We start from the raw sequence: 11,222 nt of genomic DNA on the forward strand, positions 1-11,222 counted from the left end.
GACAGTGATAATATACACACCACATCTCCCTAGCCAGGCCTGCAGAGCCTCCCCATTCCTAGGGAATGCACACAAAGGGAGGCTTAGAGGAGAAGGGCCACTACCTGGGTCAACACATGGACCAACGGAACCAGACTGTCTCATGGTCTATCCAGCTACCAGATGACAGACAGCTCAGCGAAGAAGCTCCTCGAGTGCAAGGCAATGTGACCCCACTCACCCTGGCATTGCTTACGGTCTCCCTCGCTGCTTCCTATAGTTACATTACAGGAAAATGCTAGAAAAACCCCACAATCCACCTCCCACTGGAGCTCCTGATTGCTAGTCTTGCCCAGAGTCCCTAAACAGACAGTACACACACCTGGGCCTCGGAACAGTGGGGACTCCCACTAGATGAGCAGAGATCAAATGACTAAAGCAGCACAGGCCTTTCCAGCTCTGCCCTTCTACCCTAGCGGCAGTCAGGCCTCTAGTCCGGGATATCAGTACTGTAGGAGAAATTCTTCCAATCTCTCCGAGCTCTTCCTGTTCTTCTCCCAAGATGTGGTGTCCCTTGTGTGCATATTCCATTCCATGGTCAATGACTAGTACAGCCACCCTTTGCTTCATAGCTCAGAAGCAGCCAAACATAGGTCATATTCAAATGGTAACTGTTACGGTGATATTTTATTTGAGCTGAAATGTGATTTTATTTGTATGTTAATAAGTAAAGTTGCCAGGGGGTCAGAGCTAATAGCAAGCCATTTAGCAGAAATCTGGCAGTGGTAGCACATGCCCTTAATCTGATCACATGGCAAAGTCTGTGTGTTCAAGGACATAGCCAGCATGGTGACATATGCCTTTAATCCCAGTAACAACCATAGAGAGCTGGAGGTCTGTATAGACAGGCAGTGACGAAGAAGTCATGTGGTTGGGTTTAGAACCAATGAGAAGGCAGAACAGAAAGTCAATAAAACAAGGGTCACACAGGAGAAGGTCTCTCTCTCAGGGGAAGGATGGCAGTGACTGGTAAGCTAAAGGCTATTCACTAGTGCTCTGACCTCTTGGGCTTTTAACTCTTTATTCGGCTCTGTGTTTCTTATTTAATAAGACTATTTAGAATTACATCTACAAACTGTTGTTAAAGCAAAAAGAGGCCATGAATTAGAAAACAATGAAGTGTCTATGGAAGGCTTAGAGGCAGGAAAGAGATAATGGAAATGATGTAATTATAATCCCCAAAAACTATTTCAAAAAGTCGAAATAGACTTGATGGCCATGTGTGCTCCAAAGACTAGGGATTTGTGCTACAGCACACCGAGTTATTAGTCACACATTTTCTCTCAGGCTGTACATCTTAAATCTGTAAAATAACAGGTCTTTTAGGAGGAGCCACACCATTTTATCCAGGTCTATTTTGGTTGAATTAGTGTAACTACTACAATTAGGTTTCATGGTTAAGTTCAGTGTTTTATCCAGATTCTTGATTCCCTGGTCTGTGGACCCAAGAAATGGCCAGTCAGGACATTTATTGATCATCTAAAGTTGATTACCTTACTACTTATTTCTAATGTGAGCTAGTCAAAGGAGAGCTTCCATGCTCCTTCTTGCCAATGCCTTTCTTTTCTGTGACTAACCTCCTTTAGAGTTGGTCAGTGAACCCAATTCTTACATAGGTCTCTCTTCATTTACAAGTTTGCAGTAAAATCCAGAGAATTTGGAGGACACTCAATAACTGGTCTATTTTTCCTTCTCACTCACCAGTTAAGGCCCAGCCTTGAAGTAGTTGTAGGACTATCGTTCCAGCATTGGGCAGCAGAAGTAGGACTAGGTATTCAGAGCAAGGCTCAACTACACGGTGTGAGGCAAGCCTAAGCTACAGGAGATATTGCTCTAAATAGAAATAGATAAGCTACAGAATGTGAGAAAATGGACAGAAACTCTTAATGACCTTGAAACAATGGGGAAGAGGAACAAAAGAGATAGAACAGTGATGCATTTAAAGAAAATCAAATTTGAAAGTTTTTCTTGAAAGCATTCACTCCTGTAATACAGGAGTTGAGGCATCTAAAATCTTAGAGAGCTTTTTTTTATCATGAATTGGTTCATATAAGAGAAAGCAAGCATGGAGGCCCCAAAGGCAGAGAAATCAACCCTTTTAAGTTTGTGCTATCATTTGGCAAGATTTAGGAAATGCTGCTGTTCTGGAGGAGATATGTCACAGGGGGAAAGTTTTGAGAATTTACAGCCACACATCATCTCCAGTTCCTACTCTTTGCTTCACGCTGCAGGTTAAGGATGTGAGTTCTTAGCCTCCTGCTTTAGCTGCCATGTCTGACACTTGTTCCCATGCCACTTTCATGATAGACCTGTAGTCCTCTGGAACCAGGAGACAAATTATATCAATAAATTATATAAACACAACAGAATAGAAAGTAATACAAATCTATAAAATTTTACAACTGAATTAGTTGTTTCCTGTAACCGAAGAGAACCATGAAATCTAAAAAGGTTACATTATTGTTTAAATTCATACTGTAAGTGAGACAGTTCTGGAGGGAAAGTTACCCTGCCTGTCAGAAATCAGGCTTATCTACAGCTGTGAAAGGAAGGTCTCCTGGATACCTCCAGCTGTGAGGAAAAAGAAATCCTGAGTGGGGGGGAAGTCAGGCTATACCTGAAGCTGTGTTCCCATGCGGGATGGTCTCCCCACAGGTTGTGGCAATCCTCCTGTCTCTGAGAGAGAGCCACTACAGCTCTGCCCCCTCCACTCTGTCTGTTACCACTTTGCAATATTCTTCTAGTACTTTCCCAGCAGAGGTGTGCATTGCTTCTCTGCTTGGTTCCATTAGGGAGTTTCCCAGCAGAGATGACGGTTTCTTCTCAGCTGTGGCCCAAATTGTTACCTCTGTGCTTCACACAACTAAGGGGAAACCTTTTGCAGAAATGGAGCAGCTCCCAAAACCTTACTTTTGCTCTGCTCCCCTTTGGGAGTTTCCCAGCAGAGGGTTCTACTGCTTCTCTGCCAGGCTCCACTAGGGAGTTTCCCAGTAGAGACTATGCTCCATGATGGAGAAAAAAGCTTTTCACACAAAACTCATTCAAGATATTCATTGGGGAGGGGAGAATCCAGGAGAGTGGTGGGAAAGGGCAGCTACAAACTGAACATGCATATGGCTATACGGATTCTTAGGGGTGGAGTTTTTCCAGTGAAACGATTTTCAGGGTGGGAATTGGTCTTATTTCAACTCTGAGCTTGGACAATCTTAGAGATTGGCTGGATTTCATGTTAGGGATTAGTTGACTTTCCTGCTCAAGGACTGGTTGGTTTCATGCTACTCATGTTTTTCTTTGGCTCTGGTTTCAGCGTTAGGATCTGTTTCTTTGGCTGGCCCTTTTACCCTATACATAGGGCTTCATAAATTCACAAATTTATTTTTTCCATGAGTTTGCAGGTGCAGACAATTAAAGTTGACATCATAAAGCTTGAAGAGATTGTTGACACTGTCAATTTTTTTTCTACAGAATTCTGCTGTGTGTTGACTAAACATCTAAACAGATACTTTATATTAAGAAGCCATCAAGCCGGGCGAGGGTGGCACTCGCCTCTAATCCCTTTAATCACTCGGGAGGCAGAACAAGGCGGATCTCTGTGATTTGCAGGCCAGCCTGGTCTACAGAGTGAGATCCAGGACAGGCACCAAAACTACACGGAGAAACTGTCTTGAAAAACCAAAAAAAAAAAAAAAAAAAAGGAACCATTAGTATTTTTTTTCAGGTCCCCAAATACTATTGTACTATGCAAAGGCTTTAATGGATTGATTGCACACAAAAGTTTATTTCTGTATAAAATGCAAATTTTACAACACTGACTAGATTTATAAGGTTTCTTTGCAGTATGATTTTTTTCAAATGGTTTCGAAGACTACTAGCATAGACAAAGATTTTACCACATTGATTACATTCATAGGGTTTCTTTCCAGTATGTGTTCTTCTATGTTTTTGGAGCTTACTCTGTTTAGAGAAGGCTTTACCACACTGATTACATTCACACGGTTTCTCTCCAGTATGGGTTCTTCTATGTGCTTGGAGACTACTGTGTCTAGAGAAGGCTTTACCACATTGATTACATTCATAGGGTTTCTCTCCAGTATGGGTTCTTTTATGAATTTGGAGAGAACTGTGTTGTGTAAAGGCTTTACCACATTGCTTACATTCATAAGGTTTCTCTCCAGTGTGTGTTCTTCTATGCACATGGAGACTACTATGGGATGCAAAGGCTTTACCACATTGATTACATTCATAGGGTTTCTCTCCAGTATGTGTTCTTTTATGAATTTGGAGACCACCCTGTTGTACAAAGGCTTTACCACATTGATTACATTCATAGGGTTTCTCTCCAGTATGTGTTCTTCTATGTTCTTGGAGACTACTGTGTCTAGAGAAGGCTTTACCACATTGATTACATTCATAGGGTTTCTCTCCAGTATGTTTTCTTTTATGTGTCTGAAGATGACACTGTTGTATAAAGGTTTTACCACATTGATTACATTCATAGGGTTTCTCTCCAGTATGGGTTCTTCTATGTAATTTGAGAACTTTCTCTGTAGAGAATGCTTTATCACATTGATTACAGTTATAGGGTTTCTCTCCAGAATGTGTTCTTCTATGTGCCTGGAGACTACTATGCAATGCAAAGGCTTTACCACATTGATTACATTCATAAGGTTTCTCTCCAGTGTGTGACTTTTTATGCAATTGGAAATTATTGGGAAATGCAAAGGCTTTACCACACTGATTACATTCATAGGGTTTCTCTCCAGTATGTGTTCTTTTATGAATTTGAAGATAACTCTTTTGTGCAAAGACTTTACCACACAGATCACATTCATAGGGTTTCTCTCCAGTATGGGTTCTTCTATGTAACTTGAAACTTTTCTGTGTAGAGAATGCTTTACCACACTGATTACATTCATAGGGTTTCTCTCCAGTATGTGTTCTTTTATGCATATGAAGAGAACCCTGTTGTGTAAAGGCTTTACCACACAGATTACATTCATAGGGTTTCTCTCCAGTATGTGTTCTTTTATGCATTTGAAGAGAACCCTGTTGTGTAAAGGCTTTACCACACAGATTACATTCATAGGGTTTCTCTCCAGTATGCATTCCTTTATGCATTTTAAGATACTCTTTTAGTCCAAAGGCTTTATCACATTGATTACATTCATAGGGTTTCTCTCCAGTATGTGTTCTTTTATGTATTCGCAGATTTCTGTGAGATGCAAAGGCTTTACCACACTGATTACATTCATAGGGTTTCTCTCCAGTATGTGTTCTTCCACGCCTTTGAAGATGACTGTCATATGCAAAGACTTTACTATATTGAGTATATACAGAAGCTTCCTCTCCAATATGGCTTCTTTCATGCCTGCAAGGAGAATCAGCACATGTAAAAGCATTACCACATTCAATAGACTATTGAATCTTTACATCTGTATTAATTGATTTTGCAGTTTGGTTCAACTATAAAGAGGAATCACATATTAAAGTTTTATCACAGTGTTTACACTCATGTGTTCCCCTTCATGAAGGGATGTTTGAAGAATCTTTGAAGATACCTACAACGGTAAGATCCTTTCTTACATGGTTCACATTTACAAAATCTTTTCTCTATATGAATTTTTTTTATTTATTTCAAGAAAACTGGAAAACCTCAGAGCTTTACAATGATTGTTGCTTCACAAATTTTTCTATAATTGTGAGTCAAACTATATTTGCTAAGTGAAATAGGACAAAGAGAAGTATTTATACAGTCCTAGTACTCACAGAGCTTTTCTGCAGTGTGAGTTTGCTGATGTATTAACAATGAACCTAGAACTTATATACCTGAATCAAATTCAACAAGTATACTTAACATGTACAGTCCTACATATCTTCTAATTGTTCTGAGAGAGAAATATGTTACATCTTTCCTTATCCCTATGCACATATGTCTTGTATACAGAGTGACATATGATATACCTAGTAAAGGAAGAATAACAAATACAAAGGTTTCCACACTGTAATTACGCAGCTAGACTTCCTGTTCCTTACAGACATGTGATATAGGAATTAAGGTTTCTCCACCACAACTGCCCCTTGACTCTTGACTCTGACTGCCCCATCACTAAACTTAGCAGCATATGCGTAAAGATTCCTTTACCATGGGCTATAAGCTTATTAGGGGGTTGGCAATATACTTATGTCCTCTTCAATGTGTATATCTATTTTAACGTGAGTAGTATGAAATAAATGGATTGGCAGTCTCTCATGGTGCTAGGATTCAAATGGTGATACCTGTTAAGGCATTGTTTCCTTGTCTTCTTCCTTAAAAGACTGCCTTCAAGTGAAATTCACCTAACTAAAATTGAGGTATATGGTTTTATGAGGAGTTAATAATGATCAATGTACTTTAAGCTGTGCTTATGTACACTGTTACTTTCATTTAAAACTTTCAGGACACATTACAGTTTCTTCAGAGGCATATTTGTATCAGCTTGCACATGAAAATTACCTTTCATGTCTTGTAGAACTTTGACGGTGTTTTTCAATATTATGGTCTTCCCAACTGTATCCTAAAATATAGTACCAGTAAATGTAGGTATATTATTGAAAATTGAACAAAATTTAACTTAATATCTTCAGTGAACCTTAGAACCATGCCTGAATTATTCACCTCGTTCTTCTTCTTTCTCAATAACACTACAGAAGAGCATCAATAACCAAGGAACACTTCTCCCCTTATTTTAAACATAAAGGAAAATTCAGTCTTACCTATAGCAGTGAGGTTACTGTAGGTCTCCAGCATCACATCTTTATATAGAGTCTTCTGAGATGGATCCAGCAAAGTCCACTCTTCCCAAGTGAAGTCAACATGCACATCATCATAGGTCACTGTATTCTAAAGTACCCCATACATGTGTACAACAGAAAGCATGATATGGACAACATTGTAAATGTATACATCTTTGACAGTATAGTCATATAATTCTGGTACTCCCCACACTTATTTCATGACATAGACATTATAATGTAATTTCCAAGTCACTTTAGATGGCATATCACCATGCAAGGGAAATGTCTACTAACAAACATAGAAAGACAAGTAAACAGAGTACACATGAGAGAAATTGTATGAACAATTACTAACTACATAAAAGAAAAATAAGATGGACAAGCTGAGTGTATTGGCTCATGCCTTTAACCCCAGCACTCAAAGGGCAGAGGCAGGTATATTTGCCTCTGACTTAAATGCCAGCCTAGTTTTTGCAATCTGTTACAGGACAGGCAGAAATACATGTTAAGATACTCACTCCCATGCTAAAATCAGCCAAATAAACAAAAAAGATAGAAAGAATTGCCAGGTGGTGGTGACACATGCCTTTAATGCCAGCACTCGTGAGGCAGAGGCAGGTGGATTTCTGTGAGACTGAGGCCATCCTGGTCTACAGAGGTAGTTCCAGAATAGCCAGGACTGTCTCACAGAGAAACCCTGAGTCAAAAAAAAAAAAAAAAAAAAAAAACAAAACAAAACAAAACAAAACAAAAGAAAGAAGAACTCAGAAGTTTTTACTAAGTTTCTACAAAGTGTTATGCATTCGCTTCAGTTCTGTACTCATCTTCCAGAAACCTGAAATGTCCAAATTTAAACTCTAACATCAATAAAATTTTACTGAAAGACACTGCATGTTTAAACAGTTACAACTGGACAGACAAAAACATTAGCAATATAAATTTTGACCATAAATAATCAACACAGGCTCAGTAGTAAAGAGCTCTTGCTGGTTTTGCACATAGGTGGGCTCAATTGCCAGTACTTGCATGGGAGAATCAAAACTATCTATTACTCCAAATTCAGGGTTTCTCAGACCAGCTTTTGATCACTATGAGAATCAGGTACCCACATGGTGCATAGCCGTGTATACAGGTAAAACACTTGTATTCATTTAAAAAATTCAAAACAAATACAACACAAGGAAGAAATTCCTGTACCTACAATCTAATGACTAAGAAGGCTCAGGCAGTATTAATGTCATAAATATATGCCATCTTGGGAAACAGAATGATACCCTCTGCCAAGTTTAAATTCAACATATGGGTGAACTTCAGTACAACAGCATATGTTTGACATGCACAAAAAACAATATTCCAGGCCCATCACCCAATAATATAAAAACAAAAAAAGCTAGTAATGTTGATCCACTTTTAATCTCAGCACTTGGGAGCAATGCTGATCCATTTTTAATCTCAGCACTTGGGAGCCATAGTCAGGGGGATCTCTGAGTTCGAGGCCAGCCTGTTGATCAGAACTACTTTCAGGACAACCAGGGCTAGACAGACAAACCTTGTCTTCAAAAACAAACAAAAGAACAGAAAAAGAAAAAAGAAAAAAAAGAAAAGAAAACATATTAAAACAGCAGTCTACCAAACTGACTCAGCACTGAATAGCAATGGCTTCTACTGTATCTTATGTAATTTAGGGGTAGAGGCTATTATGGTGGTAAAGGCATGACAAGGGGGAAGCTGGCTGATTAGATTCACTCATAACAGTAGATACAAAGAACAGTCAATGGGTTGAGGCTATCCCATCCCCAATGAGAATTTCATCCAGAAAGGCTCTTCCTACTAAAGGTGTCACAAGCAATCAAAAGAAAATCACCAAGGAGATACACATGTTCAAATATATCATCCTATCTGGGAAGTTTTCATTCAACCAACTACAATGTGACCCAGTTACATTAGACTGGGTCTAATGTCACTATAGACTCATAGTTATCCATGAAGAAAAGGCATTTAGTCACTTCAATGATCCTCACAGTCTGCAACAGACCTTGAGCTGTTCTATGTCCAAAGTCTCTTCTGACACTCAAGACAATCTCTTGACAGTGACACATAAAATCAGAAAGCAAATCATATCTTTCTAACATACAATGGCACACTCACATTCCAAAAAGAAATGGAGACATACTGAGGGAAGATTGGACCAAGACAAGAATGAAGCACAGCAGGACAAACATCAAATCCTTTAGTTCTGTCTCAGATGCATGGAACTTCAGTTTCAAAGGGCTTGGATGGCCCTATCCCTGCAACTTCTTATACATCTCTCTCTTTAGTTACTTCCATTCACTATATGCAGCTATGTCTCCATGGAAGATGTCTCATAGCTTATGTATCTCAACATCTTGTGGTCTCAAAATGAAACCCAAGCTGTTGTGGAATATTATGCTAAGATGTGTTGTATTTGTTTATACTGTGGAACATTTGTTTTAATGATGGCATGATGTGTTGCATTATTTATGTTACTTTTGTTTAACTCTGTGAATTTGCAATACTTTGCCTGTCTAAAATCCCGAACTGGTCTAATAAAGAGCTGAATGGCCAATAGCTTGGCAGGAAGAATAGGCTGGGCTGGCAAGCAGAGAGAATAAAAGGGAAGAGAAATACGGGAGGAAAAAAGGAGGAGGAATAAGAAAAGAGTAGGACACCAGGTGCCAGCCACCCAGCTACTCAGCAAGCCAGACAGTAAGAGGTAAAGAAAGGTATACAGACTAGAGAAAGACAAAAACAAAAACAAAAACAAAACAAAAAAGCCGGGCGGTGGTGGCGCATGCCTTTAATCCCAGCACTCGGGAGGCAGAGCCAGGCGGATCTCTGTGAGTTCAAGGCCAGCCTGGGCTACCAAGTAAGTTCCAGGAAAGGCGCAAAGCTACACAGAGAAACCCTGTCTCGAAAAACAAAAACAAAAACAAAAACAGACTAGAGAAAGATAAAAGCCCAGAGGCAAAAGGCAGATGGGATAATGTAAGTTAAGCAACACTGGCTAGAAACAAGCCAAGCTAAGACAGGGTATTTATAAAAAAAGAATAAGCCTCCATCTGAGTAATTTATTTGAGAGCTAGGTGGCAGGCCCACAAAAGAGTGAAAAAACAACACAAAAACAAAACCAAAAACAAAAAAAACAACACCAGGTTCATCCTCACAGCTTCATGCAATGACCTCTCACAGTCTCTTACCTAGATTACTGACTCTGCTAAACATTGATGCCTGCAACAATGCTGAACTGTAACCTGGAACAGTAAGACTAAGAATCCATGACCTTAATTTTTGATTCTTTCTTGTTTCCAGGACCAGCACATGATAAGTGATTCTTCAAAATTTGACTTCTTTTTTTTTTTTTTTTTTTTTTTTGGTTTTTCGAGACAGGGTTTCTCTGTGTAGCTTTGCGCCTTTCCTGGGACTCACTTGGTAGTCCAGGCTGGCCTCGAACTCACAGAGATCCGCCTGGCTCTGCCTCCCGAGTGCTGGGATTAAAGGCGTGCGCCACCACCGCCCGGCTTAAAATTTGACTTCTTAATTGGGATGGACACTAACACACTTGGACCACAGGTGCAGCAGGTTTTGTATGAAGTTGCTTTCTGGGACTAGAAATCACTTTGCTTACTCCTTCCACAAATTAAAGGTTTAGCTGGATATGATCTTATCCTTCAGGTACCTTACTAGGCTTCCATTCCAGAGCAAGGGCCTTCTCTATAAAGGTGATAAACTCCTTGAAAATTCCTGCCTGTTTCAGCACTTGACTGCTATCTGAAACTACCTTTTCATTTTCATTTCTTTCTTTTTTTTTTTTTTTCCAGAGCTGAGGACTGAACCCAGGACCTTGCGCTTGCTAGGCAATTGCTCTACCACTGAGTGAAATCGCCAACCCCATTTTCATTTATTTCTGTCCAACTCCTTGGTTGTTGGGTTTATTTTTAACTGTAGGTCTGAATGAGTCACCAGTAATAACCAACCAACCAAGATTCAATGTTCCATTTAAGAAATTATCTCATTATTTTTCAATTCAGCCATTCTTAATTTCTAGGGCATAGGCAGAATAAGAAAGATATTGGAGCCAAAATACCACACCAATGACGTCTACCTTAATTTTTCATTGAGCCTATTTCTGATTGAAATCCTGTGACCTCAGCTTCCACTTTCTGCCATTACTCTCAACATTCCCACACTCCTGGACCTACAAGAACAGGCAATTAAGTTCTGTGTACAACTTTCTATGGCTTTTGCTACCTAAAGTCCTGATATCTTCCATATTTCTCCAAAAGACAACATCCCAGGTTCTACCTAGCAACAACATCATGTTTCTTGTTCCATTTTTTTATTCTAACATGCTTGTATGCTGCTGGGATTATATCTTCTAACCAAAAGCA

At 39.5% G+C, this 11,222-nt stretch overlaps 1 pseudogene; it reads right to left on the reverse strand.

Moving 5' to 3' along the window:
- Nucleotides 1-2,435: 2,435 nt before the first annotated feature.
- LOC131897320 (zinc finger protein 431-like) lies at nt 2,436-7,013 on the reverse strand (annotated as a pseudogene).
- Nucleotides 7,014-11,222: the final 4,209 nt, after the last annotated feature.

This window comes from Peromyscus eremicus, chromosome 22 (assembly GCF_949786415.1).
Source record: "Peromyscus eremicus chromosome 22, PerEre_H2_v1, whole genome shotgun sequence".
Taxonomy (NCBI): Eukaryota; Metazoa; Chordata; class Mammalia; order Rodentia; family Cricetidae; genus Peromyscus; species Peromyscus eremicus.